The 24,915-nt window shown below is 39.0% G+C and overlaps 1 protein-coding gene across 7 annotated transcripts in view; it reads right to left on the bottom strand.

Annotated features, from left to right (window-relative positions):
* Positions 1-24,915, bottom strand: part of ADD3 (adducin 3) — a 113,570-nt gene that overhangs the window by 58,995 nt on the left and 29,660 nt on the right. For 4 of the 7 annotated variants that reach the window (XM_049810385.1, XM_049810386.1, XM_049810383.1 and 1 more), the window contains one exon: positions 7,191-7,235. The exons of 1 other annotated variant lie outside the window; for it this stretch is intronic. The gene's annotated coding sequence lies outside the window, so the exon portion shown is untranslated. Of the gene's footprint in view, positions 1-7,190; positions 7,236-14,275; positions 14,367-24,915 lie in introns of all 7 variants that reach the window. 2 more of the 7 variants (XM_049810384.1, XM_049810388.1) reach the window with 2 other exon arrangements.

The raw sequence follows: 24,915 nt of genomic DNA, 5'->3' as shown, positions 1-24,915 counted from the left end.
GGTTTGACTGCTTTAGCTTATTAGAAGAACTAACCTGATCTTAAGTTCAGCCCATGTCAAGGATAAATGGTCTATTGCCATCCTTGCAAGCTGAGAATAAACACATTTAATTCAGTGATCATCACTCACTGATTTGTGTAGTTGCACTACTGTTAATCCAGAAACATGGATAAACTGAAGTTAAATTTAAGACAACTAATTATAGGTTAACTCCAATTACTTGTATAGACAAGCTTCAAACTGAACCATTTGGCATGAAACCCTACATATCTCTATGTTAAGGTATAGACACTAGGCAATAGCAGCAACTGTTGACCACTGAAAAGAGTTCCTGAATGCAGAGCATAAAGAAATTAGACTTGCACTCGCTACGTTAGATATCTTTTTACTTCCATCCCCTTCAACCAAGACTCTCCTCAGCCTAAAGATGACACAACACAAATCACGTTTGTTTCCTAGCACTCCACACTGATAACCAGCGGAGACTGTAGTGTTGGAAAGTCTCAGTTAACAGCATAAGCCCTTTAGAAGGAACAGAACCAAGACAGCGACAGCTGCAAATAACTCAACTGAAATTGTTTTAACCTGACGTGCCAAGGTACACAACTAAGCCAAATCTTAAAACTAGTTCCACATGTAACAGATCCTTTTCTATGAAGAGTCACTGGTCATTAGCAGACAGAAAAACCCCTCATCTTACTACAACTAAACTATTAAGTAGTAAATCCAGCTTCAGCAGAGGGGAAACAAAAAGCTCTATGTTTATTAAACTGACTTTCTAAATATCAACATTTGCTAAGGAGGTCATCATTACTGAGTACAGTTCAAAGAGTGAAGGGGAAAAAAGAAATCCTAAAAACGCAGGCTGTTGTTGAAATTATTAAATCAGTATTGAGTGGGAGAGAGTTTTAAGGCCTATAACTACTTTGGAAAAAGTTCAATTTTTAAACACTTATTCCTCATTCACTCCATTCAGCTCATGAATAAAGCCAAACCAGACTAGGCTGGATGAAAACCCAACAATCTCCACTGTAAAGTCACAGTGATGAGCTGATACATGTCCAGCTACATTTTCTCTATGCTCACAGAGATTCATCACTTTTAAGCTATCAGGGACAGACTTACTCCTAAGCTAAGGAGCAATTTAAAAAATTAAGTACAATGTGTTAGAGATAGGCTGACACATTTAAATCCATTTTGTTAATAGTTATAATGCTAGCAAAATAGAATGATTTTGCCTTTTGGAAATGGCATTTAATTTTAAGCTAGATCTGTTCTCTTGTAGTTGTGAGCTTACTGATTTAAAATATGCCAGTCTGCAGTTTTAATCAGCATTTTCAGCTTTAATTCCAGCATCATGCAGAAAGAGCTGAAATCTGATCACCATGTCACAAGCTCTGAATAATTATATCAACTTTTTCTTTGCAGAGCTGTTTTTCATTAATTCATAATTAACAGGATTTGGTAACACATTTTGTACTATGACCTTTTAACAGCCTGCTTCTTGTGTCAATTGAAAAAGGACAAGTCGCAGCTCCCACGCTCAGCAGCACCCACTCCCTACAATTCCTTCTGGACATGCCCACCAAGCTCCTCTGACCCCTGCTGCAATCAGAGACTTTACACGAATGCTGTCCTCTTCCTCCTCCTGCCTCACATGAAACTGCTTTATCACATGGACTGAGGAATTTGACAGGGAATGAGATACAGAAACTTATCTGCTGCCAGCAAACTGTTTCCACGATAGGGGCATTGGAAAAGGAAAGGGAAAGAGTGAAGAGCAATCCAACATTCTTCAGCATGTTCCAGGCACTCATGGGGGGGGGGGGGGGGGGGGAGGGGTGAGCAGCACCAACAATTCAGGATTTTAACATAATTAAAATAATGCCTTCAAAAGATAGGCTGGCTGGGAAAGCCTGAATGTCTTTTTCATAAATTCACAACAGAAGTAATATCTACAGAAATTCTGCACAAACCCAAGGATTAGCAGCATGCCTGAGGAAGCAGGATCTTTGCTTCAAGCACCCTATTCACATTTTGAAAGGCTGCATGAATTTGGATAAGCCTTCCTTGCTACTATGGATCACAGAAGTAGCAGTAATTCTGAAAGTATCCTAAGGTGATGTTTTGCTGTTCTACTTCAAAAGCTTCCTCATCCTCAACTACTAAGCTCTCCTCCTCCAGCTTTCCATCACAGTGAGAGAAGCAGTACAAGTGCAAAAGCTTAGTCTGATCATGCCAGAGAAACTTTGGTTTTGGCTCTTTCGAGACAAGACAATCATCAGCTTGGTGCTGAGAATACAGAGGAACAGGTTCTATTCTGTAATGGCAATCAATGTTGAAAATCATGGTGTTTTTAAAATAATTAAAGCCACAATCAACAACCACACAACCGTTTCACATGTGTAATAAAGCAACAGGAGCTACACACAAAGCAAGTGCTTTTTCAGGAGAAAGGCAACAACTGTAGAAACATTGAACAGGATCTCCTTTTGTCTTTTTTTTATATTCTCTGATTACTTTAGCTTGCACAATATATATCCCACATTGTATTTCATTTGTTTATGAGTGTCTGGGCAGAGCTCCAGTGCTTTGATGCAAGTGGTCACAGTGAACGACTCAGTTCAGTGTGAGCACTACCACCAGCAGGGAAAGTAGAGAGGTGGAGGAGATACAGCACTGTCGTCACGTCCAGTACAGGACAAGGCTAAGACCAGGCAACAGGAACCGAGTTCCAGAAAGTTTCTTCAACCTCAACAAGAAAGAAAGAGTTCAACAAATGAAGGTCTCCAGAAAAATACAATTGTCTTCATGATGAATGTACTTATCTTTTTCTAATCTGAATGAGAAAAACGCAGAGTGCAGGTACAGTATGAACAAATATTACAGTCTGCAACTACAAATATTTAGTGAGAAGATTAAGTCAAAGACTCAAACTTTTCTGCACTGAAACTTCTCACGCTAGGAACAAAAAAGCTTCAAACTGCTTCACTGTAGAGAACAAGGTATCAGATTACATGTTCTTATGAAGTGTGCATGAGCCCAACTGTGTGTTTAATTTTGTTTTTGTTATCAGACTGCAAGACCAACTTCTTTTTATAAGTATTTACTGGAAACAAGCATTTAAGTCAGAAATACACTTGGATCACATATTCTGCTTCATCATTCATGCAGACAGGATTATCTAGAGTCACCAACATTTGAAGAGCCCCACCTGGGTGACTTAAATGGCCCCAATTAAAAATCTGACCAAGATAAGAAAGTTCACCCTGACGATGAGGCTCAGAGGGGACAGTAAAGTCACATTTAACAGGAGGATCCCAGGCCTCTAGGATGCTAAAGTATGGTTCTGTCAGGGCTGGTAACTGATAGAAGAGAGAATATGATTTTCCACATTTGCATGAAATGTTATATATGCAGGAGTAAACACTTATTAAACAGTTTACCTTGTTCAAGCGTACTAAGAGGTGTGCCTAAACAGATTTCAAGCCAATGTTAATCCCAATTCCTCCTTGCTGGACTGGAAGGGTAAGGGCTGGTAGGAAAATGGAGACAGATGTGTTGAAAGATACATTGGGAAGAAAAAAAAAAGCACAAACAAAAAACACTCGAGAGCATGCTTAAAATAGTCTCACAAAAACCATCTAGCCTCTCTCTAGGCTTAGGGAGCCCAGGGCTCAAAAGCACCAAGCAGCCTGGTTAGAAACATGACCTTTACCAGTGCTGCTACAGTCATCCTGCAAAACAGGTATGCGCCCGTTCCCTGTGTGTGTGCACGTGACAGGGAATGGGACACTAAGGACTAACACTAAGTAGGGTAGAGACAAATTTTGGTCAACTCTACATTGGTAATGTGCAAAAATACTTTGGTAACTGTCCTACTCTGCCCTACCTTAATCTCTTCTTCAGTACTATGTATAAGGGGATTTTAAAAGTCTAATTTCTAGCAAAATGAGTAACTGGGGTGTAGAAGTGTACTTCATATCAGAGAAAGGCATTAAAAAAGCATTTTAAAAAAAAGAAAATCAACTTTACAAACTTGCTGAATCTTAGAGTTTTGTGAGATCGTTTCAGAAAACGGCCCCAACAGGTCCCTTGAATGTTTTAACAGTTCAAGGTCAGAGCCCTCCTCACATGAACCATGTGGGACAACAGAAGCTGAAGGGAATGCAGCTTGCCAAACAGCTAAGAGCCAATACAATTTTATTTAACCAGGTTAAATGGTTGGGGGTAATGCATCCAGCCTCTCTGTATTCAGGGAGAGCTTGGGTTATTTTTTTAAGAAAAATCAATTCAGGTGATAAATTTTAACACAGATTTAGACTAATCTTTCATCTTACTGTATTTTTGTACCATTTGCTTTTAGACTGTTCCTTAGACAGAGCAGGAAATAAAAAGGCAGTCGTTTTACCATGTTATCCCATCGTTATAATGCAATGCACCAGATTGGAGTTATTGAATAAGCTCATAAACCCCCAGGTTACATTCTTCTTCATCTGCAGCCTTGCCTTTCAAGTGAGCTCTACTCTTATTAAAAGGACCAGAGGCTGTCCTCAGGCGTACCCTGTGTTTGAAGATGAAGCCCCAGCTACATTTTATGGAAAAGACCTCTCAGTTCATACCTTCGCCAAACTGCATAGCAGGTTTAAACAATTACACAAGACAGTGGATTTAGATTCCAGGCTCCTCTTACTCAGTCTCAAGTTTTAAAAAATAATATTTTTCTTTCTGCTAGGGCACTCCTGAAAAAAATGTTCCAAACAGTGATGATCCAAAGGCATTAAAGAAAAAAAAGCTACAGCTTAAACAGCGTGACAGATTATGAATAAAGAAACCCTTCCCATATGGAAAATTTTTTAAAATTTGACATTTCTTTTCAATATGCATTAATCGGAAGGACAGTAGTGAATTCTGACTACTTCAGAGACAAGAGAATCAAAACTCTTGGGATATATTACAAAAAAGAGCAATTACAATGAAGGAAGAACAATCCTATAGTTTCTTTTAAAACTTAACTATTAACAGTGTTTTCTTAAATGGCTGCGAAAGTCTGCAGTTTGGAGCCAGCCACATGTTACTTATCAATGCTTCAAATGCAGGGTGAGTAAGAAAGGCCATGTCTGGTTCCTTCTGCAATAGGGAAAAATCTCTTTTGAAGTCTTTCTGAGCGACTGACGGTGGAGAAAGTGTCAGGAAAAGGATCTGACAGGTTTTGCACAGTGAGGGGCAAAAAAATGTCTGGAGTAAAATCTCTTGTCTCAATTGGGCAAAGAGATAGAAACCTCTCCTTCAGCATTAGAGACGCCAGATAAAGAGTCTGGACTCCCTTATATCTTTTTTCCAGCCACACATGAATTCCTTTTTATGCTTTTTGCCAGCTTCTCGTCTTAGCAGGAGCCTGCAGGAGAGGCTAGTCCAGCACCAAAGGGAACACAGCCATGCTGGGGCTCCATATACAGCAGTGCATCTCCCAAGATCCCAGGAAAACAACTTGTATTTTTAACACCGAATGTATTTTTAACATCACCGAAGACCTCAATATAAAGGTGGAAGTGATTGCGTGAATGATCTTAAAGCAAAAGTCAAAGGACCAAGAAATTACTCTGTTTCTTGAAATGAAAGGCATTATCAATGACCACGTCACTGCCAATATCACTGTTTCGCTCTGGGACAAGATTTCTCTCCTGTATTTTCAATTCTGTACAACTAACCTGAGAAGTTCTGCATCACCTGCAATGTAAGCGTAATTATCCACCAGCAGGTCAAGAAATAAACACATTTCATTTTTACCAGCTCTGTAAATTGCTCTGCCCTTTCTTTTAAATTCCCACACTCTTGTTCCCAAACAAAAAGAAAACATCCATTATACTTCCTCAATCACAAAGATAAATGCTTGATATAACCAGTCTGTATTAAAAGTAGAAATTTGAGAGATTAGTTCTATATAAACTGTACTCTTATCTGTAGCAAACTGCTTTGCATGTGTTGCATGAGCAACCTACACAGCTAAAAATATGCAAACTTAGCATTAACTCAACAGGGCAGAAAACTCCAGAGTTCACTACATCACTCACAAGTAACAGTTTCATGCACTCTTAGTGGAAGAAGGCAGCTTAGCACTATTCAATTTGAAGTGCACAGAAGTATGCACTAAGCTTTATTAATAAAAGCCATTTTCTTTACATTTTGATAAACAGATAATGTTTTGACTCCTTCCTTGCTTCTGCCTCATAGCATGGCATTTACAAGGTACGTGTAGCATTTCACAGGCAATATTTCACAGCAAATAAAGGAGAAAAACTTTCTCCAACACACAAAAAAGTTACCCCAAAAGAATCCCAGCCAGGTGTTAGCAACAGGATTATTTTAATATAGTCTTTTTAGTTACATAACAGGCATGAAAATGTAAGTTGTAACACTGTCTTATTTTAATGAAGAACTGGGGAGCTATAGAAAACACCAGTAGAAAAAAAAAAAACTTCAGATGACAGATTAGTCATTGAAATCCCTGAAAGGCTGCACTGCAAGAATGTTTGCTGCCTTCTATAAAAACAAAGACTACAATACAATATACGCTAGCTATACCACAGTAAGACTTGTAAGACGTAATAGTCAGAAGTGTCTGAAAAAGATATGAAAAAAACCCCCAGTTCCTCATTTGTGAAATACAGGCTACTGCTCAGGTTTTGCTGTCTTCATACTCCTCCTTTTGCATCCTTACACACTGTACATGTAACGGTTAAATAAAGTGCTGAAGTGTGCTAATTACTGTTACAAATGTCAAAGCTACAAGCACCACATTAACTCATCTTCGATGATACTTATCATCAGCTGGTCAGTGTACCTAGTTGTACAAACAGGGAATATCCACCTCACTGTGGCTGGAACTTGCAGGACACCTCAATACCCTTACACATAAGACATTCCATTACATATTTAGAGCAAATATTATGCAGTACTGTTCAAACTCTTGCACACATACCAAAGCTAAGGTACAATTTCATCCCACAAAAGTATTTTACACAACATTAATAAGATTGGTTATTGTGGGGTTTCTCTGCGCTTTTTAAAAACACCACTTTAAAGTGTCAGTTTGCCGATTCAGTTCACCTCCTCTCCCTTAAAATCATTTCACTAAATGATGAGCAAGAACACAGCCAAGAATTCAGACAGCAAAATGTTTTAGGTACCTTGATTTTTTCCACAGCTCTCCTTGCTCTAGTAATGTAGCTGACCTGTAAAATAAAACAAAGATTACTGACTCCTAGTAGGCTTTGCAATATTACTGGAATACAGTGTACATTTAAAACTTAAGAAAGCATTAACACATCATTTAGTTTCTTGAACTTTTTTCAGAATATTTCATTGAATTGTTTTAATTTGTTATCCTAGAATGCATTTTTCATTTACAAAAATCTCAAAGGGAAGTCTCATTTAAGAGCGCCTCGTTGGGAATTTCACCATTTTGCCTCGTGCACACCAAGTTACAAACCAAAGTAAAATCCAGCCTACCTAATGCATTTTTAAAATAGAGCATAACAGCCACAATCCACAATCCTCTTCTAGCCCAACAGAAGTTGAACTCCAGAGCAGCCGCTATGCTGCCGAGTGGGCAGGCTCCGGTCGGGTGGGGAGCCAGAGAAATGAACACAATACCTCTCTTTGAAGGTTGACAACTGCTGGTGTGCAAAGTTCATAAGGAAACAACTGCCTTGCTCTGACCCTTTCCCACCACTGAGCAGCTATGGGTTTTCCTCTTGCCTTCATCTTCTAACATAAAAGTAAAATGAATAAATAAAATAGCAATTGTTTACTTCTATCACCTTTTGTCTTCTCAGTCTTTGAGCACAAGTTATCTTCAATCAAACCTGACAAACCTATTTCCATCATCTTCCCTTTCCCCTCAACCACTCCTACAAGGAAAAGCAGTTATTTCCTGGGGGAAGAGGGCCAGACTCCTTGACTTCATACATGCATACAAAACATATGCTACATTTTCTTTTTTAAGATCTATACATGGCAAATTGGACATTTTATGCATTGTGAAAACACTGAGCTCAGCCCACCAACAGGCACAGGCAGTACTTCTCACCAACCTGTTAACCCATTTTTAAGCATCAGGTTGTAACAGCCTCTTTCAACCATCACCAGCTTTTCCTTTTTACTCTTTCATGACTTCAATACAGCATCCTCAAGCATTACTGTTTAGGTCTTCTCAGTATATTGTACTACATATACTTCACCAGTTTCAGCATTTCAGCAGGCTGGCTATCCGATTCCCCATCATCACTAAAGGCTGGATTATTCGGTGTTCTCTATGAATTTCAGCAGTAAAGAATTGACTTCCAAAAAAACAGCGTCCACAAAAAAAAGGCAAGTAGAATTATACAAAAACACTGTAAGACATTATTGTCACATGATACCATGAAGCAAAAAAACAAAACTTCGAAGAGAACCATGGTTTAAATAAGATGTTATTGCATGTGTGCTCAAATTGTCTATTTTACGTGAATTACTTCGTTACAGAAAGTCGGTTCCTTGCTCACTTGAGAAATATATGTTGCCACAAATACAGCATTATTTTCAGCAAGTTCATACTTAGGAATAAACAATGTACTTATACTCAGTATTAATACAGGTAAACAGCCACAAAACTATTTCATCTACTTTTAGACCTGACAGGAGAACAGATTTAGGGGACAGAATCAGCTCTAGCCAGGTGCTCTGCATGGGGCTTGGGCAGATTTGCTTATTTTGCTGTCCTGCCAACTGCTCCCTGGCAGAGCATACAAAGCAGTGGCAGTGACTGGGGAAAGACAAGGAAGTATATTGGCACCAAAATGTTGTGTTAGAGCAGGAGCCCTCCACAGCATCAGGAATTTAAACACTTTAACATGACTGTTTATTCTTGGCATAAGTACAGTTTATTTTTCATCTACTTCACACTGCTAGAGATAAGGGAATGCTATTTCTATGCAAGTTCCTGATAGGCTATTTTAAGCATAGCCGTCACACACAAGAAGAGATCCCGTCTTGCAGGCTAGCAGCTACTGTTTCTAGAGGGCATGAGTAGACCACTCACAGACACAAAAACTTCACATTCTCTCCAATTTTGTCAGCTCTGGGTCCAATAGCATTGGTTGGCAGAACATAGAGATGCCCGTTTATGATGGTGTTTAACACTACTTTAGCTCCCTTGGAGTTGCACAGCACTGCTCACTCCCATGGGGACCAGCATAGCCCCAAGTAAGCGATGGCCAGCCTGCTCAGCTGTCTCACCACCTCTGGGCACTGGAGAAGTTGAAGACTCCACAGCTCTCAGCAAAAGGAGGCAGTGGGGGAAACAGCTGAAGCCAGGAACTGTGACACTCCAAACGTCATAGGCTTTTGAGCAGATTTTTTTCTGCCCTTTGTCACAAGCTCTTTGCTACAATCCCTTTCTTCTTCTTCTTCATGTCCTTTCTCCCTAGTATAACTCAATGCAATTTCACAAGCTCTTCCTCTCTCCCCAAATCAAAATTCTCGTTATTAAAAAAAAAAAAAAAAAAAAGAAAACCAGCAAAAAAACACCAAAACAAAACCAACAAAACCCCAATAATTGTGAAACTACTATGCCATTGGTGCCATGACCTAATTCACTCTGCTTAACCCATCGGGGTCTTTTCATCCCACTCGACGCAGCCCTTGAATACAGGCAAGAAACTCTTTGACACAGGCACTGGCCAGCAGTTGTCTTCCCTGTGCTTAGCATTGTTTAGGCCATATTCTCAACTCTTATTCATTAATTACATGCCTCTGTGGCCAAAATAAAATTATACATCTAGTAACAAAGGATGTAGATTGTATCAAGAATGGGAAAAAGAAAATCTGAAAAGGAGTAACAGTCACACAGTAAAGAACCAACTCAAAGCCAGCTCTCAGATCAGGGAAAATAATAACTGAAAGACATTACTGAATGAATAAATTAGGAAGAGAGATGGATTTTAACTCAAGATATGACAGCAGTAAGACAAATATTGAATATGAGCAGCTTCAAAAAAATTTGGAATACATCTGAATTAATGCATATGTCAGAAATCAGACATATTACACAAATCCTAACAGGATATTGAAAATGCAAGTACAAATTAAATGTTAAATGGGGGCTTCAGCCTGTAGGACGAAAGGATTTGTATGTCAGAGGTACCATTTCTCTTCTTGAGAATTAAAGTGCTATTTGAGAGCTAGCTCTCCCCTGCTCAGGAAAGCAACATTTTAGAGCTGCATCCAGAAACTATGAGTAATCTCAATGATGGATAGTCAAGGAACTGATGGGATATCCCAAAGAAACACCTCCTGGAATGAAAATAGAGTCTTCTTCAACTACCCCTATTATAACGGCTGATAAGAGTATATTAGGAAAATACACTTCTGGTTTGAATCCAAACTTTGAGTATAAAAAGCAAAGCCCTAATAAATATTTAAGAGAATTTTGAATTCCAAACTGAACAGTTGGCAACTAATTTCTTTTTTTAACAAACAAAACCATCAAAAGATTGTGCAACTCTAAGAGCCCTTAGGGAAACAATTGGGAATTTTTCATAACATGGTATTTCCTTATACCACTGACCACAGGAATGCAAACAGTTCCACCAAACAGACTTCTTCATTGGAAACAACTGACAATCTAACAATGTTTCCATCTTTTCTGCTCTCAGCGCTCAGCATACAAAATAGATGCTATAATAGGATACAGAAGTGTACCAGGGCCACAAGGTATCTTCACTAAAACTCAGCACCTGAGAAGATTTACAAGAAAATATTTCCCAAGGGTTAGAGAGAGAACTTCCATTTAATTATCAAGCATCTTTGTCTAATAATTTTTTTTTTCTGTTGCAATATCTACTTATTTGTTGGATTTTCCCAAAATACTGTTAGCATCCCTATCAACCAGAAACAGACCCCTAGCCCCAATCATAACTCAGTATATCAGTAACAAGGCTCAGTCCTGCAGGATTCCCTGACAGTAAGGCAGGTGATGCTAGTGAGGAGCACTGGCACGAAAACATTGGCTGTTACTCAACTTGCCAAGTGGAAGAAAAAGCAGTACTACTGGTAGTGTCTCCCTTGTACCTTACTCAATATCCCCCATGTTAGTCTAATGAATAGATTTCCTCACCAACTTCTCTGTTTGGGATTATTGTTTGAGCAATGCAAACTGACACTATGAATCCCCTCAAAGGAAGCTGGAAATGTTGGTGTATCGGTATGGGCAATGGCACTCTTCGCACTCTCAGCCTACCAGCCTTCAGACCCTGCATGAGGAGACCAAGTATCAGAGATACCCCAAGGGAAAGGCAAGACAGGCATTACAAAGGACTTAATTTTCTTGACAGCTAATTAACAAGTAACTATCATGGAGAAAGCAATTTACACCCTGTGCTGAGCTTCCTGCTGCAGAGAAGAGAAGGAACATAAGCAATAGTAAAAACAGAGTATCATCAGAATTCAGGAAGGCATCAGGAATGCTAAAAGGTACTAATCGGCACCCTGACAAGTATCTGTCATTGCAAATTTGCAACTCAATTAAGCCAAGATTTTAATCAGGGCTACAACTGTACTTAATTCTCTCCATTGCAGCTGAAGGAAAGCAAGGGGAACAAGTCATAAAAACAGAACAGAACTGAAATGTGCTACAAAGAGACCAAATTGTTTTCAGAAGGAAAAAACAAAACAAACAAAACCCATGAAAGACAAAGCTTTATGGAGTTAGTGTGCCAAACAAGTCAAGAATTTTGGATGGTAGAAAAGACAGACAAGTGTCTTAACTTCAGATAGAGACGTTAAAGAACTTTGCTTGTGTGGAAGAGTGTTTACAATCTATAGCAGAGGGATTATTATTACCCTGGTAGTCAAGGAAACCACTCTTACAATTGGAAGATTTCAAATTTTGGAATTCCCCTTTTAGGAGGGAACATGGAAAAATCTTCCATGCTCTTCAAAAAGGAGAATGGGATATGGCTCTGGTATCCCATGTGCGGGCGAACAGGGCCAGATGGCTTTGACAACAAACTCATCGCAATGGCACCCTGGAGGAAAAGGTCACTGTCATAAATGAAACATGTCTGTACTGTACTTCATCTTCTGAGACAATAAGTGATAAAGTAGCCATTGCAAGTCTCCCATAATATTTTCACATACAAAACCATTTATCAGGGGTTACTGAACAGGAAGCTAAAAATCTTAAACTAGGCTTTATTTGAACTATTGCAATATCTTGATTTTTTTCTTTCAGAGATGCACACTGAACTCTCAAAGTGCTGACCTTGCATCACAGCACATTCTTGGTGTTGCAGAATTCAGCTTTAGAACTAAAGTTACAAACATATGAACCCTCCCCCTCCTTTTTAGATCATGCTAAAGATCTAAACATAAATTATACAAAGAAGCAGCTTGGTTTAATTACAAATAGTACACCAGAAAATTATTTTTCCAGTTACTATCTTAACTAGATAACCAAAAAACCACATCAGCTGATATGCCAAAATCTGTGCATTTAGAAGACTACTCAAAAACTATTTTTTATTTTGATTACTGTCAGCATCCTAGAGAAAAACATGCACCAAAAGCTTTTCAATTTAATCTTACTGGTGATGCTATAGAGAACTACCCAAACTCTGCAGACTTTAAGGCAGGGTAGTAGTTAGAACGCACCGCATATTTCCACAATTAGAACATAGTAACACCAAGCTACGCAAGAAATGATTTGCTGGTTTTCATTAAGATGCACAGTTCATTTTTATTTTTTCCTACAGTCGCTACACCAAGATGCATGTTCAGAATGGCAAGAAACTATTGGGCAGAGTCTATGTAACACTTCTACTCAAGTTGAATTGGCACTACAATCAGTGGAAGCTTTGGTGCTGATAAGGAAGCAGAGACTGATTTTAGAAAAATGTTAACAAGTCAAAGCTATTGAAGAATATCTGAAAAGCTTTAATTATGACTTCTGGCTGAATGAAATACATATGAAAATGAAGATACTAATTCACTTACCTCGTGGTTTATAGTTTATAGTAATACTTGCTATTCTATTTTACCTTTGTCATCTGATAAATCCCACTACTAAAGGCTCAATGCTCAGCAATTCAGTGTTGTGAAGAATATAGCTGCTGTCTGGTATTACTCTAATTACTGTGTCTCAGCAAGACTGTAAAAATAGTTTCAGATGGGGTATTTTAATTACTGCATTATTGAATTTTCACGTAAATACAGTCCGAGCACTGGGAAATGGCAGTTTCAGACACCATCTGAACGGTCTTAAGGATCTGGATGCTGGGTACAGTTCTTCAACAGGCATCCTAACTGGCCTCAGGAAAACAAATTTCAGCATTATGTACTTCTGCTCCCCTCGCCCCCTTAAAATGAGATTGAGTCCCTCCTGAGACTGGCATTAGTCAAGCTGTATTCATTCATATTTGTTAATACATTGCATCTCTTTCAGTGACAAGTACTTCAAGCCAGACAAAATACAAGTGCCAACTGTGGCTTCCAAAAGCCTGTCAAGGGGAGGTGGACAGTGTTCCTTTAGCCTTCATTATGAAAAATGAAAAAGCATACGTTAAAGCTACACACAATACATCTAAGCAAAGTCATTTTCAAGCTATGCCCAAGGTCTGGGTAACTGTGAACAAAAAAGACACCTAGCATTTTCCAGCTGCTATTTAATGCCCCTGAACTTGCATCCTAATCTTTTTTCACCTCTACTTTTTTTGCTGCACTCTATGTATGTTCTGGTATTCGGACTCTTCAGATTTTAAATCTCTACTGGAAGAGAACAACCCACATATATCTTACATTCCTTCTTTTTAAAAAGAAAATGAAATGTGACAGCCTGGTGTGACTCCTTTCTCACCTTTTGTTAGCACAGGTTTCCTGCTTTCTTCTTGTCCCTGAGACAAAATCTCTTTTCTCATTTTCTACCAGTCTTTCAGTGTGTACTCCAACTCATTAGCTTTTGCTACAATCTCATTACTGTCATCAGATTTAACCTATGAATATGTCATACTCGCTCCACATTTTAAAAGTTGCTCTCAGTTTCTCACCTGAAACCATCCACTCCAACCACTCCTACCTAGTGGTTTACAGGATCCCATCCTCAGCAATACATATTCATTCAAAAATGCCAAGACTGCTAATGGTTTTAAGAAATCCCACCCTCCACCCATTGCAGGTCCCTCCTTTCATGCCGCTCCTACTTCTGCAGTCAGTTTTCAGCACCATCCCCCGCACTTACAACACTTCATCTTCAGCCCGCTCCTCCTCTTCCATTGCCATGTGTGCTCTTGGTATGAGAACTGCCCATAAGCATTGCTTTGGCTAGCCTCCTGTAAATCATAAATACAATAGCTTACCACTAGGAAACAGCCCTGCACCTATCTAGCCCTTTTTATTCTCAATCTGACATCCACAAGAGAACATTTTTACATTTTACTCACCTCAAATTTGCAATTGGAAGCAACTTTTTGGTGCTGTATGCAGACTATCTACCTCCTACTCTGCCCAAGACACCCCACTACAGCATCAAAGCTTCAAGAAAGGAATGGGCACTTCAGGGAGCAAGACCTTTGCTCCCTTGGGTTCCACCTCTCACACAAGGAAAGAAGACCAACTTCCCAACTCACTCAGGTATGTGCATTTGATACACCATTCACGTAATGTATCATTTGATACACCATTTACTTGCACGTAAAAAAAACATAGTTAAACATTTGAAGTTATAGTACTGGTATAGCGATAGTGGTGTGCCTAAAGATAAAAAGCAAGGCAAGTTTCATAGGGCATCTTTCCGTGCTTTTTCATATAAAATAACAATAAGATCTAGCACATTCTCACATGACATTTCATTTCACAGCATGTTTTTTTTTTTGCAAACTGTCTTTGCCACTTCACTCCTAAAAATGTCCACTCAGGATGTTTTTACTAAGAAGAGATCCTAGCTAACTTGATGCTTCGACCACCTGAGCAGCCACCAATTCCTTTCTAATCTCACCTTTTCCTTTAATACTATGTTGGTTTTATTTCTAAGCCATCAAATCTACAGCATCTCTACACCTGCACCAGCACACAGTTTTCTCTTTCAGCTATGAAGCTGAAGCATTATTTTCATTCTACTTCAGTAATATTACTTCTGGGCATTTCCAGCAAGGTTACTGGCATTCTGCATCTCTTTGAGACAGAACTTGCCTCACACCGTGCCCAAAAAAAACAAGAATAGAAGAATGGAAATAAAAATGAAGCCCTGTAGCTGAAGTTCAAGGGGATGGCCAGAATTTTCCCAACACTCCCAAAAGCGATTGAGGCAACCAGCCCAGTCGCATCAAGGCACAGCACCACCTCCCAGAAGTAATCTCTGTGCCTGATGACAGATGATCAGAAGACATTTCACAACATAAACTTCAAATGTATGGTATTATTTTCTTTCAGTATTAACTTATGGATAAAGCCGTAGCTGGAGTCATGATGCCACTATTGCTGCAAAACTAATAATGACCAGTGCACATACATATCTTTAAGTATTTTTCCTCAGCTACAAAGTACCAAACCCCTTATTTATTAAAACAAGCCATATTTAAAAGTTAAGATTATAATTTGTTTACAAACTGACAAACTCCATTGGTGAAAGAAAAACAGATTTTTATCAGTATTCTTCCTACTCTATTCTGATATTATAAACAGATACATTGCCTCTTTATATTCTTTAATTTAATCACTTTCATGAAATGCTCAATCCAGACCACAAACTTGAGAAAGAATAGAAACCAACTACAATTTTTATTATTTTTTTTTTTTAAACTCTGTATCTCACTTGTTCACTTTTGACTTCTACAAAGCTTAATTCATCCAACCTCCACCCTAACCCCTGGGAGCATCTTGTACTTTCCAGCCATCTGGACTGTATTTACTTTACTGAGAAGAAAGTTAAATTTGTTCATGAACAAAGAAAATCCCCTTACTATCTTCCCGTCTTGTCCGTACAGTTATTTTTTAAGTTCTTATTTTCTCAAAAAAATTATTGTGCCCTCTGGGGATCTCACACAGTCTTCCTTGTGACCTCTGCTGATGTCAGACAACTTCTTCATTTACCATTTTCTAGTGCTGCCTTTTTTCTTTTTAAAAAGTGAAGTTACTATTTTTCCCCTCAGTTTCCACCTTCTCTTCATAAAAGCCCTTAGAAACAGCACAAAAGTTCACATATGATGGATTAGGACAGTAGCGATTGCACCAAAGTGTTTATTTAGAAAGCAAAAAGTGACAATTTTGCAAATAAAATGAACTATTGCCAAACTAAGATCAGAGACAAATTCAAAAGGAACATAGACAAACATTTATTTTTGAAGTTGTACTCATTTTGATGGTGTCCCTCCCTCCCCCAGTAGCTCACTGCTAGTGCAGGACTGCTGCATCTCCATTCCTCCACCTTTCATCAAAATATCCATGCTGCAACTCCCCTCCCAACACTGCAGATACAAATGTGCCAAAGACAACTTGCAGAAAAAGTGCAAACTGCAGAAGACAAGCAACTACCTCAAACTGGCTTTTTACTTTCAAACACATGTTCTTAAAACCCGATAAAAATAGGTGGGTTTCATCTGAGCTGTTGTATAAGGCTTCCCTTTTAGTGCGTTTTATAACCCTATTTTTCAAGGCAAACCATCTCTTTTGATCAAAGGTAGTCAACTATAGCTTATCATTAAAAGCTATTTTGCAGCTTTATTCTACTCCACTTGACATGCACCAGAAATCTGCATCAAGTTTCAATGAAAGCCAGACTGGCCCCTTTGTTACAGAGAAAATTAATGAAAGCAATGTGCAATGCATGACATGCAGCTAACTTTTTAATTAGGAATTGAAGATTCCCAATGCTTTGTGATGCTTGACTCAAACATCTGATTAATTTCAAAACTTAATTCAGTTTAATGAGCTAATTTAGTACCTGTGATAAGGGAAAAACACCAACGTAGAACTACACTGTACCATAAATTAGAAAACAAGTACTAGAAGAAAAATACCTTTCCAGAGGGATAATTGCTTAAAGAGAACTACCTGCTGTTGTTTATTTTCAGGTTGAACCTCTGAACTTAATTCAAAGAAGCGACCCTCCAGAAACATAATGATTTTTAAAGATCACGTCAAGTATCTTCTTGTTTCTTCAATGGCTCTTCTGCAATACCAAGGAGTAGAAGTTCAATCACAAATGTGCAGGAGGCTTCACACCACAACCACCGTAAATTCATTAGAGTAAAAAATACAGTACAGAGATAACAATTACATTTTTAATTCATGGAACATGTCTATGTGAAAAAATAACTACTGAAATAGCTCACCCAAATACCACCACATATGAAATAAGGCAAAATAGATTTTGCATAAAGCTCTGTGGCCACACAAATGCTTGGACCAGAATAATTAAGGGCACAAAGCTGGGGCAGAAACGCTTCCCTTGCTAACATTTACCTCTTCCACATCCACGAAATGAGGACTTAATGCAACATTAACAAAACCAAACATTCTGCAGTTGCCAGTTTCTAGACTGGTTCAATGTTATTCCTTCCCTTTTTTTTGCCTCCTCATCTCCAAAACCCACAAAGGACCATCAGTATAAATAAACACATTATTAAAATTAGCTGAAGCACAGTGAAGATGCAACACATCTCTGCCTTAGGGAAGCACTGCCAGATTATTTATCAGAAACAAAACACTAGGAGATCTGTTACCAGTTGAGCAATACCTCCACTAACAACGACTTTTTTTCGCCCCTTTATGTGATTTCAAGCTGTTCAAATTTTCCCCAGAATTTGTAATTTTTTTTTTTCTCTTAGAAGTGAAGACATGGACAGTAATCAATTAGGCAACTGAACTTCCTTTTCTTGACACACAAGCTGAACATTTCATGCAAGCTACTAAAAATAAGTTTTACTTCCAGCAAGGACGACTCCTCACAGCTTAATCAAAGGAATAGCAATCACAGCCTAATGGGCTCTCTTCTCTAGAGCATCTGAGTTGGCAAATGATCAGCAAGAGAAGATGCACTGCAGAGAAGAGAAGATTCACTGCAGAGAAGAGAAGATTCACTGCAGAGAAGTGAGGACCAATATATTTGCACTTAGTGTGCATCAATTTGATTTTACATGTTTCTAACAGAGAGAACATGAAGCGACTTGATTCTCAGTCCACAGTTATGGTAAGAAATCAGTTTCTAAGGAAACAGGGCAGAATGCGAGGGAACAAAATTTCTGGGTTTGTGCTGCTTCTGTAGCAAATGGCATCATCTGCAGAAGATGCATGTAGCAAAATCCCTCCAAACCGATTAAGAAAATGAATCTTGAGCATCCTAAACTAGCAATTTAACTAGCAGCCTCACTGGCGAGGAACACCCATCCATTTGAGGAGGGAGAGCACAGAGGCATAAGCAGGATGCACTCCTCACCACCAGTACCAGCCTACTCCTTTCAACAGTGCAGGAAGAGACACTAAAAATAACCTGCAATACAGTTGGCACTTACTATAGTCTGCTCGTTCATGTGTGCCACAGTTCGCCTATGACTTTTTAAAAACCCAACTGCCCACATCTCATGGTTCCTCTTTCAGAGGGAAAACAAATTTTCAACCAGTGAGGCAACAAACATTTCTTTCTTTCCAAGAACTCAAAGAGGGCCAGGTAAAAGGTGCTGATTGTGAGGATTTTCCACACCATGAACCCCAAGCGGGTTCCTCTGCTGCAATGAGTACTGGACTTTGGAGGGGGTCCCCCTGAGCCCCTCCACCAGTGGAGCTGAAGACATGGGGCTGCTTCAGATGCTCTCCCCAGCCAGTGCTGGACCCCACGTGCAGGGATCACAGTCAGGATGCAGGCAGACCCAAAGGGCAGCTATACCAGGGAACTCCACAAGATTGGTTCCTCCAAGCCAAAATAATTAGAATTCTTTGGAGAATTTAAAACTTCCTAAGTACGTGGTGCACTTCCAAAACTTTGAAATGAAACATTCCTTCTACCAATCGGCCACATAACCCACTGCTTAGCAATGGAAGTTGGAATGTGTGTATGTATCTGCAAGAGGCATAACAAGTCCTGTTATCCATCACTCTCACAATACAGCAATAGTTTCTCTCTGGTTATACAAAGGGTTTTAAAGAAAAAAAGTTATCTTAAGCGCACATTTCCAAATAAATCCAGGTCTCCTTTACATTCAAGAAAAACTGAACCGTGAATTGAAAATAAAAATCTTTCTAAAGCAGTTTCAATACAGGTGTTCGAGTGAGCTAATTTCAGCTCCAGAGAGAATGCTCCACAGTTTGCATATGTGCTGCATTGGTTTGGGCAGGGACAATTCTTTTTGCACAGCTGTTTCGCCAATGCAACTCAAAACACCAGTATTAAGAGCCTACTACCAAAAGTGTTTGCCTGAAGGCCAGCAGCCCAGAGATAACAGCCCAGGCCTGAAATCCCGGATACATTACCACAGGCCAGGATATTACTTCGCTATGCTATTCCACTGCAGACTGCACGTCAATACCCATCTCTATAAATTAATGGAACCTATTTTCAAGCACAAAAGCTTAAAATAAGTCCTTCTGACCAACCTCCCAAATTAATTATGGAAATGCTGTATGAAAGTGCACAGATCATTATTACTTCAAATTTTTAAACCCTTGCACAGATACTCTGAAAGGAAAAGAGAGTAAATGCCTAATTATACACATTGAATAATCCAGATAATGGCCTGTCACATGCATCACGCTGAATGCAAATCAGAATAATGGTTTTATCTGTAAACACAATGTGGAAATGTCAAATAACTTTGATCTCATCTTTGGCAAGACAAGAACACGCTTCTTTAAGATACCATTCTGTATTCAATGGGATATATATATTTTTAGCATTTTTTTCATGTTGAGTTTCAAAGTCTTTCCTTACAAAACTTACTCTATAAGATATTCCAATAGAGATGAATAATCGTATTTCCCCAAACAGAAGAATGCTGCCAGTTATTGCCTTGCTAAAAACAGTAGAAGCAACAATACTTTGTTTCCTTGAATGACAATAATGCAGTAAAGTGTGATTTTTTTATATTCAAAATGTCCATGAAGGCTGTACTCAAAAATTCCTGTGCTGAGGGGCACTTATCGCTTCAGAGTGAGGAAGAAAGGCATACCCACAGCAAGTAGCTAACCTCCTAATGCCTACTGTGGAAATGAGTCCCTAACAGGCACTCCAGACATGTTTAGCAGGTAGGGTTTTCTTCATTTCAGACTATGTCTTTCTTACACAGCAAAAACCATGCAGAAATTGAGAGAAGAGCTAAAACTGAACAGATAGAAGCAGATAAGAATGCCCAGGTGTCGTGATTTAACCCCAGCCAGCAACTAAGCACCACACAGCCGCTTGCTAACTCCCCCCCGGGTGGGATGAGGGAGAGAATCAGAACAGTAAAAGTGAGAAAGCTTGTGCATTGAGATAAAGACAGGTAAAGCGAAAGCTGCATGCACAAGCAAAACAAAACACGGAATTCATTCGCTGCTTCCCATTGGCAGGCAGGTGTTCAGCCATTTCTAGGAAAGCAGGGCTCCAGCACACATAACAGTTACTTGGGAAGACAAACACCATCTCTCTGAACATCCGTCCGTTCCCCCCACCCCCACCCCCGCCTTCTTCCCCCAGCATTATATGCTGAGCATGACATCATACGTTTTGGGATATCCCTTTGGTCAGCTGGGGTCAGCTGTCCCAGCTGTGTCCCCTTCCAACTTTTTGTGCCCCCCCCAGCCTACTTGCTGGTGGGGTGGGGTAAGAAGCTGAAAAGGCCTTGACACTGTAAGCACTGGCACCAACAGCTAAAGCATCCCTGCATTATCAACATTGTTTCCAGTACAAATCCAAAACATAGTAGCTACTGTGAAGAAAATTAAATCTTTCCCAGACAAAACCAGCACACCAGGTTAGACATGCCAGGGAGGCAGCAGGAACCACTGCCATCCTCTTCATGCCTGGTACTAGAGAAATTCTTTATACCACTGCCCATTCTATAAAGCCAAATTTCAGCATGTGTTAAAACACAATTTCAAGACAGTACTATTAAGGGGAGATTAGGCTTTAAAGGAGACAGTTCCACCACTCAAGAAATTTAGGCTATCAGTTGGAAAAGAACAAATAATTTCAGTGGCTACATGATGACAGTAGCTATTTCAGGAATAAATGCAACAAAAATGTCTGTCTGGTGTATGGCACAGCAGTGTTTGCTTCCTCTCCCCAGGCTTTGCTTTCTAAGACTTTTTGCTGCTTACAGGTAAAACACAAGATACTAAATTTCATGTTGAGATTATACTAAGATATGAAGAAATTCTATAAAAATAACAATACAGGAAAATAAATGCTCAACTTCTTAAATGATAGATAATGAACAGATTTAGGGGTCAGTCCAATGAAAATACTGCTGCTGCACAGTTTTGCCTGGTTGAATCACCACATTGAGTAAAAAGACAGATCCTGTCAGATATTGCTGCAACAGCTACTATAACAAAGTTTACTGACGCAATCCTTGTTTGTCATTCACCATAGGGATTCCAGTTTTCCAAAGGGGAAAAGGAAAAAAACAAAGCCAGGACCATTAACACTATACCTAAGTGTTACAGTCAGTTTACAGAAGATGTAAACAAGAACAATACCCAAATTTACTTACATTCAGAAGACAAATCCCTATTTTGATGAATGCCTGGACCATGCAAAACTTCAGAAGATTGCTCAATTAGTTTAACTTATTTCGCCAAAAGCAAAAGCAAATTCTTACATTTCGACTCTGGAAGAGACTTAATTTCACAATACACAGGTCAAGCTTTCTTGAAAATAGAAGTTATCAGGATATAAGAACATGACCAGTTAACCTTTCTTTCCCCTTCAGAAATCAAGGGGTTTTCTTTTTTTCCTCAGTCGAGATGGAACATTATTTGCAACTTAGTCAAACTGACTGACTTCCACAGGCTCCTCCAGCACACTTCTAACAAAGCCCTTTTGGGATGGATTGTTTTTCCTCCTTCAAAACCATAAGCTGAAATGATACTCAAGTGTAGAGTTAGAACAGTACAAATGTAAATTATTGCTATGCAAAAAGGATGCTATTTAGTTTTATATGTTCCTCCCTCAAGAAAGTAAAGATTAGACCTCATTTGGTTTCAATTCCCCCCTCCCAACTCTTGCAAAGTTAAATCAAACCATGCCATCCCCCCTCCTCACCTCTCAGTAGCTGCCCTTCTAACAAGATCTTCAACTTTGGCTACAGGCATTTATTGTACACACTTAGATCCCAACAAAAATTACTTTAAAAAAGGGAAGAAAACATGCGCTGATCAAACAGAGCGCTACATAAAGTGGTGATGCAAGACTGCACGAGGTATATGTCGACGGCCAGCAGAATTAATCCAAGTCCAGGTCTAAAACAAAACAGTACTACAGCAGTGTAAGATGTCCTGGGTATGTGCACCTCAGTCAGTTTACACAATCTTTGCAACTCATTTTCTTCCACTGCTAAACTCAAGAAACAAAATAAATAGTCACTTTTATATGCTGCTTCTACAACACTGCCACATAAAGAACTTGTACATCAAATTCAGTTAGAAAAGAAAGCAAAACTAGGATAGAATTGACATCTTCAACTTGAGTCCAACTGTTGAATGTTTTAATGAGTCAAGTCTAATCTTGAGGTTTTATCTAAGCTTTTCTTTTTACTCTTTTATAGTAATATTTGCCTATTCAGATTGGGTTTAGAAATGTAAACAGAGACTTGTTACCTAGTTAAACAGAAATCCTATCCACTGTAGCATTTTATTAAGTCAATACACTACTTCACACACCATCTGTATTCTCCCCTCACTGTCTTCCCAGCCATCCGGCCCTTCCTCACTTCCATTCAACAAACTCTTGTTGCTGGTTCCATTTCTGTTCAGCAAAATGCACAAGTTTGTGTCTTTGTATGAAAACAACCATAACTCCCTGACAAACACCTTAGGAATTGCAAGTTGTAATATCATAACATCTCATGAACTTTCTCCTGAGTTTGCATCAACCTATAGGCTTACTAGCAAAGTGCAGTCATGTACTCAAGTTTCCTGTTTTAATATTTCCCCCCTTCCTTTTTAAGCAAGATTATTCTCAGCCTTTGAAACAGGAAGTCATTAAGTTCAAAATGTTTATACTAAATGAAAACACACATATTGGCATGACTGCTATCCAGTGACTATTGGGTGGTCTCAACCTGAATCTACTTTCTGACCAGCAAGAGCTTCCCTTGGAGAAATTATCAAAGCACAGCCTCAGAGACCAAGGATTGGAAAGGTATAACCTATTAGCTATTATAATTATGGTTCAGGATTTTTTAAGTTTTTTTTAAAGTACTTTAACATACCCACAAAAACCTCCCAAACATCTGTTTTCGGTAAGCATTTAAATAAATGTTTTCCCCAAATTATATCACAAATTGGCTAGTGCTGTATGTTTCTTGGGCTGCGGTCAGTAATGTGCATTGGTGCAGCACCTTTGTGGCAGTCATTCCCATGTTTATTTGTGCTAGAGAGTGGCTGAAGAGGGAAATTCATAGCCTGCTGCCATCCTCCACTGATAACCAGATAATCTGAACATTGTCTGCAACTGCCTGTGATCAGCATCTCCAACATGCCAACGTCTGGTCATACTGTTCTTATTCATAAACTCCTAAACCATTTCAAGTTTCCTCTTAAATTTGGTAAGCATAAAAAAAATAAAAATCTTCAATTTAGTACTTTGATAATACTACATTAACTGGTGGCCCACAAAGATTTCCCATACACAGAACATCTGACTATAACTCTCCCCAGACTAAGAGAAAAATCTGTCACTCATGATTCGAGTTTATTGTCATACTAATCCCAATTTACTACAGCTCACCTTTTGCAGATATAAATTAGATTCCAGGAGAAATCAAACTCCAGTCCATCAGCACAAATTTTCAATTGCTTTTTCAACACCATCTGGCCTTATTACAGGAAAGTATACTTCCTCCCAACCTCAAGATTTTAATTATTAAATAGTACTTGGAAGAAGTGAAGAACTCTCTTCTCAGAAGGGAGCTGCAAAGCAGTTCCTCAGTATTCATGAGCACTTTCAGGGAACTTGAATGCTCCTCCAGCACGCCCACTTGCTTCCCGTGAACAAGCAGTGTTCAGAATTATCTGGAGAGGTCTTCCAAAGTGCTGAGAACATGATTTCTGTGCATTTTGATGCTCTATGAATCACCAGGAACAGAACACGAAGCCAAGAAACAGTAAAACATGCACATGTACAAACAACAAGAGCTGCTAAGACTAATATTAGACCTACCAAAATATATACTGAACGCATCAGGAAAAGACCAACAGGAACGTACACATTATGCCACTTACACATGAAACTCTTTACTTTTGTTTGGAACCACAGATCAATATGAATGTCAGGAATTAATAAAGCTAACTGTACAGATCAGCTCTCCAGAGACCAGCCACATCTGTTCAGCAATGCCAAGCTGCCAGCTGGATAGAGTCCCAAAGGCCTTTAAAGGGTCATCAAGCACAGCAAAAATCTTGTACTCGGCTAAAAACCTTTTAGCCTAGCAACTAAAAAGGTAATAGGTATTCTGTTAATTACATTAAGTAATTAAGTCATGTTTAGCTCTGTTAATTAGGATGCCTAATTTTAAAAGGTCTAATAGCCACAGTATTTAAATTCTTGTTTTGTTCTGGTATTGCAACAAAAATCTACCCTAACCACTGCCATTCTCATGACTGAATAAAAAAAAAAATTATGCTGTTAACAGATAAGCTAATCAATTGAAATGGAATGAGTCAGAGAAAGTATTACTTGTTGAACAC

The sequence above is a fragment of the Accipiter gentilis genome, chromosome 9, assembly GCF_929443795.1.
Source record: "Accipiter gentilis chromosome 9, bAccGen1.1, whole genome shotgun sequence".
In the NCBI taxonomy this organism is placed as follows: Eukaryota; Metazoa; Chordata; class Aves; order Accipitriformes; family Accipitridae; genus Astur; species Astur gentilis.
The sequence above is the reverse complement of the archived record's forward strand: the minus strand, read 5'-3'. Positions and strand labels throughout refer to the sequence as shown.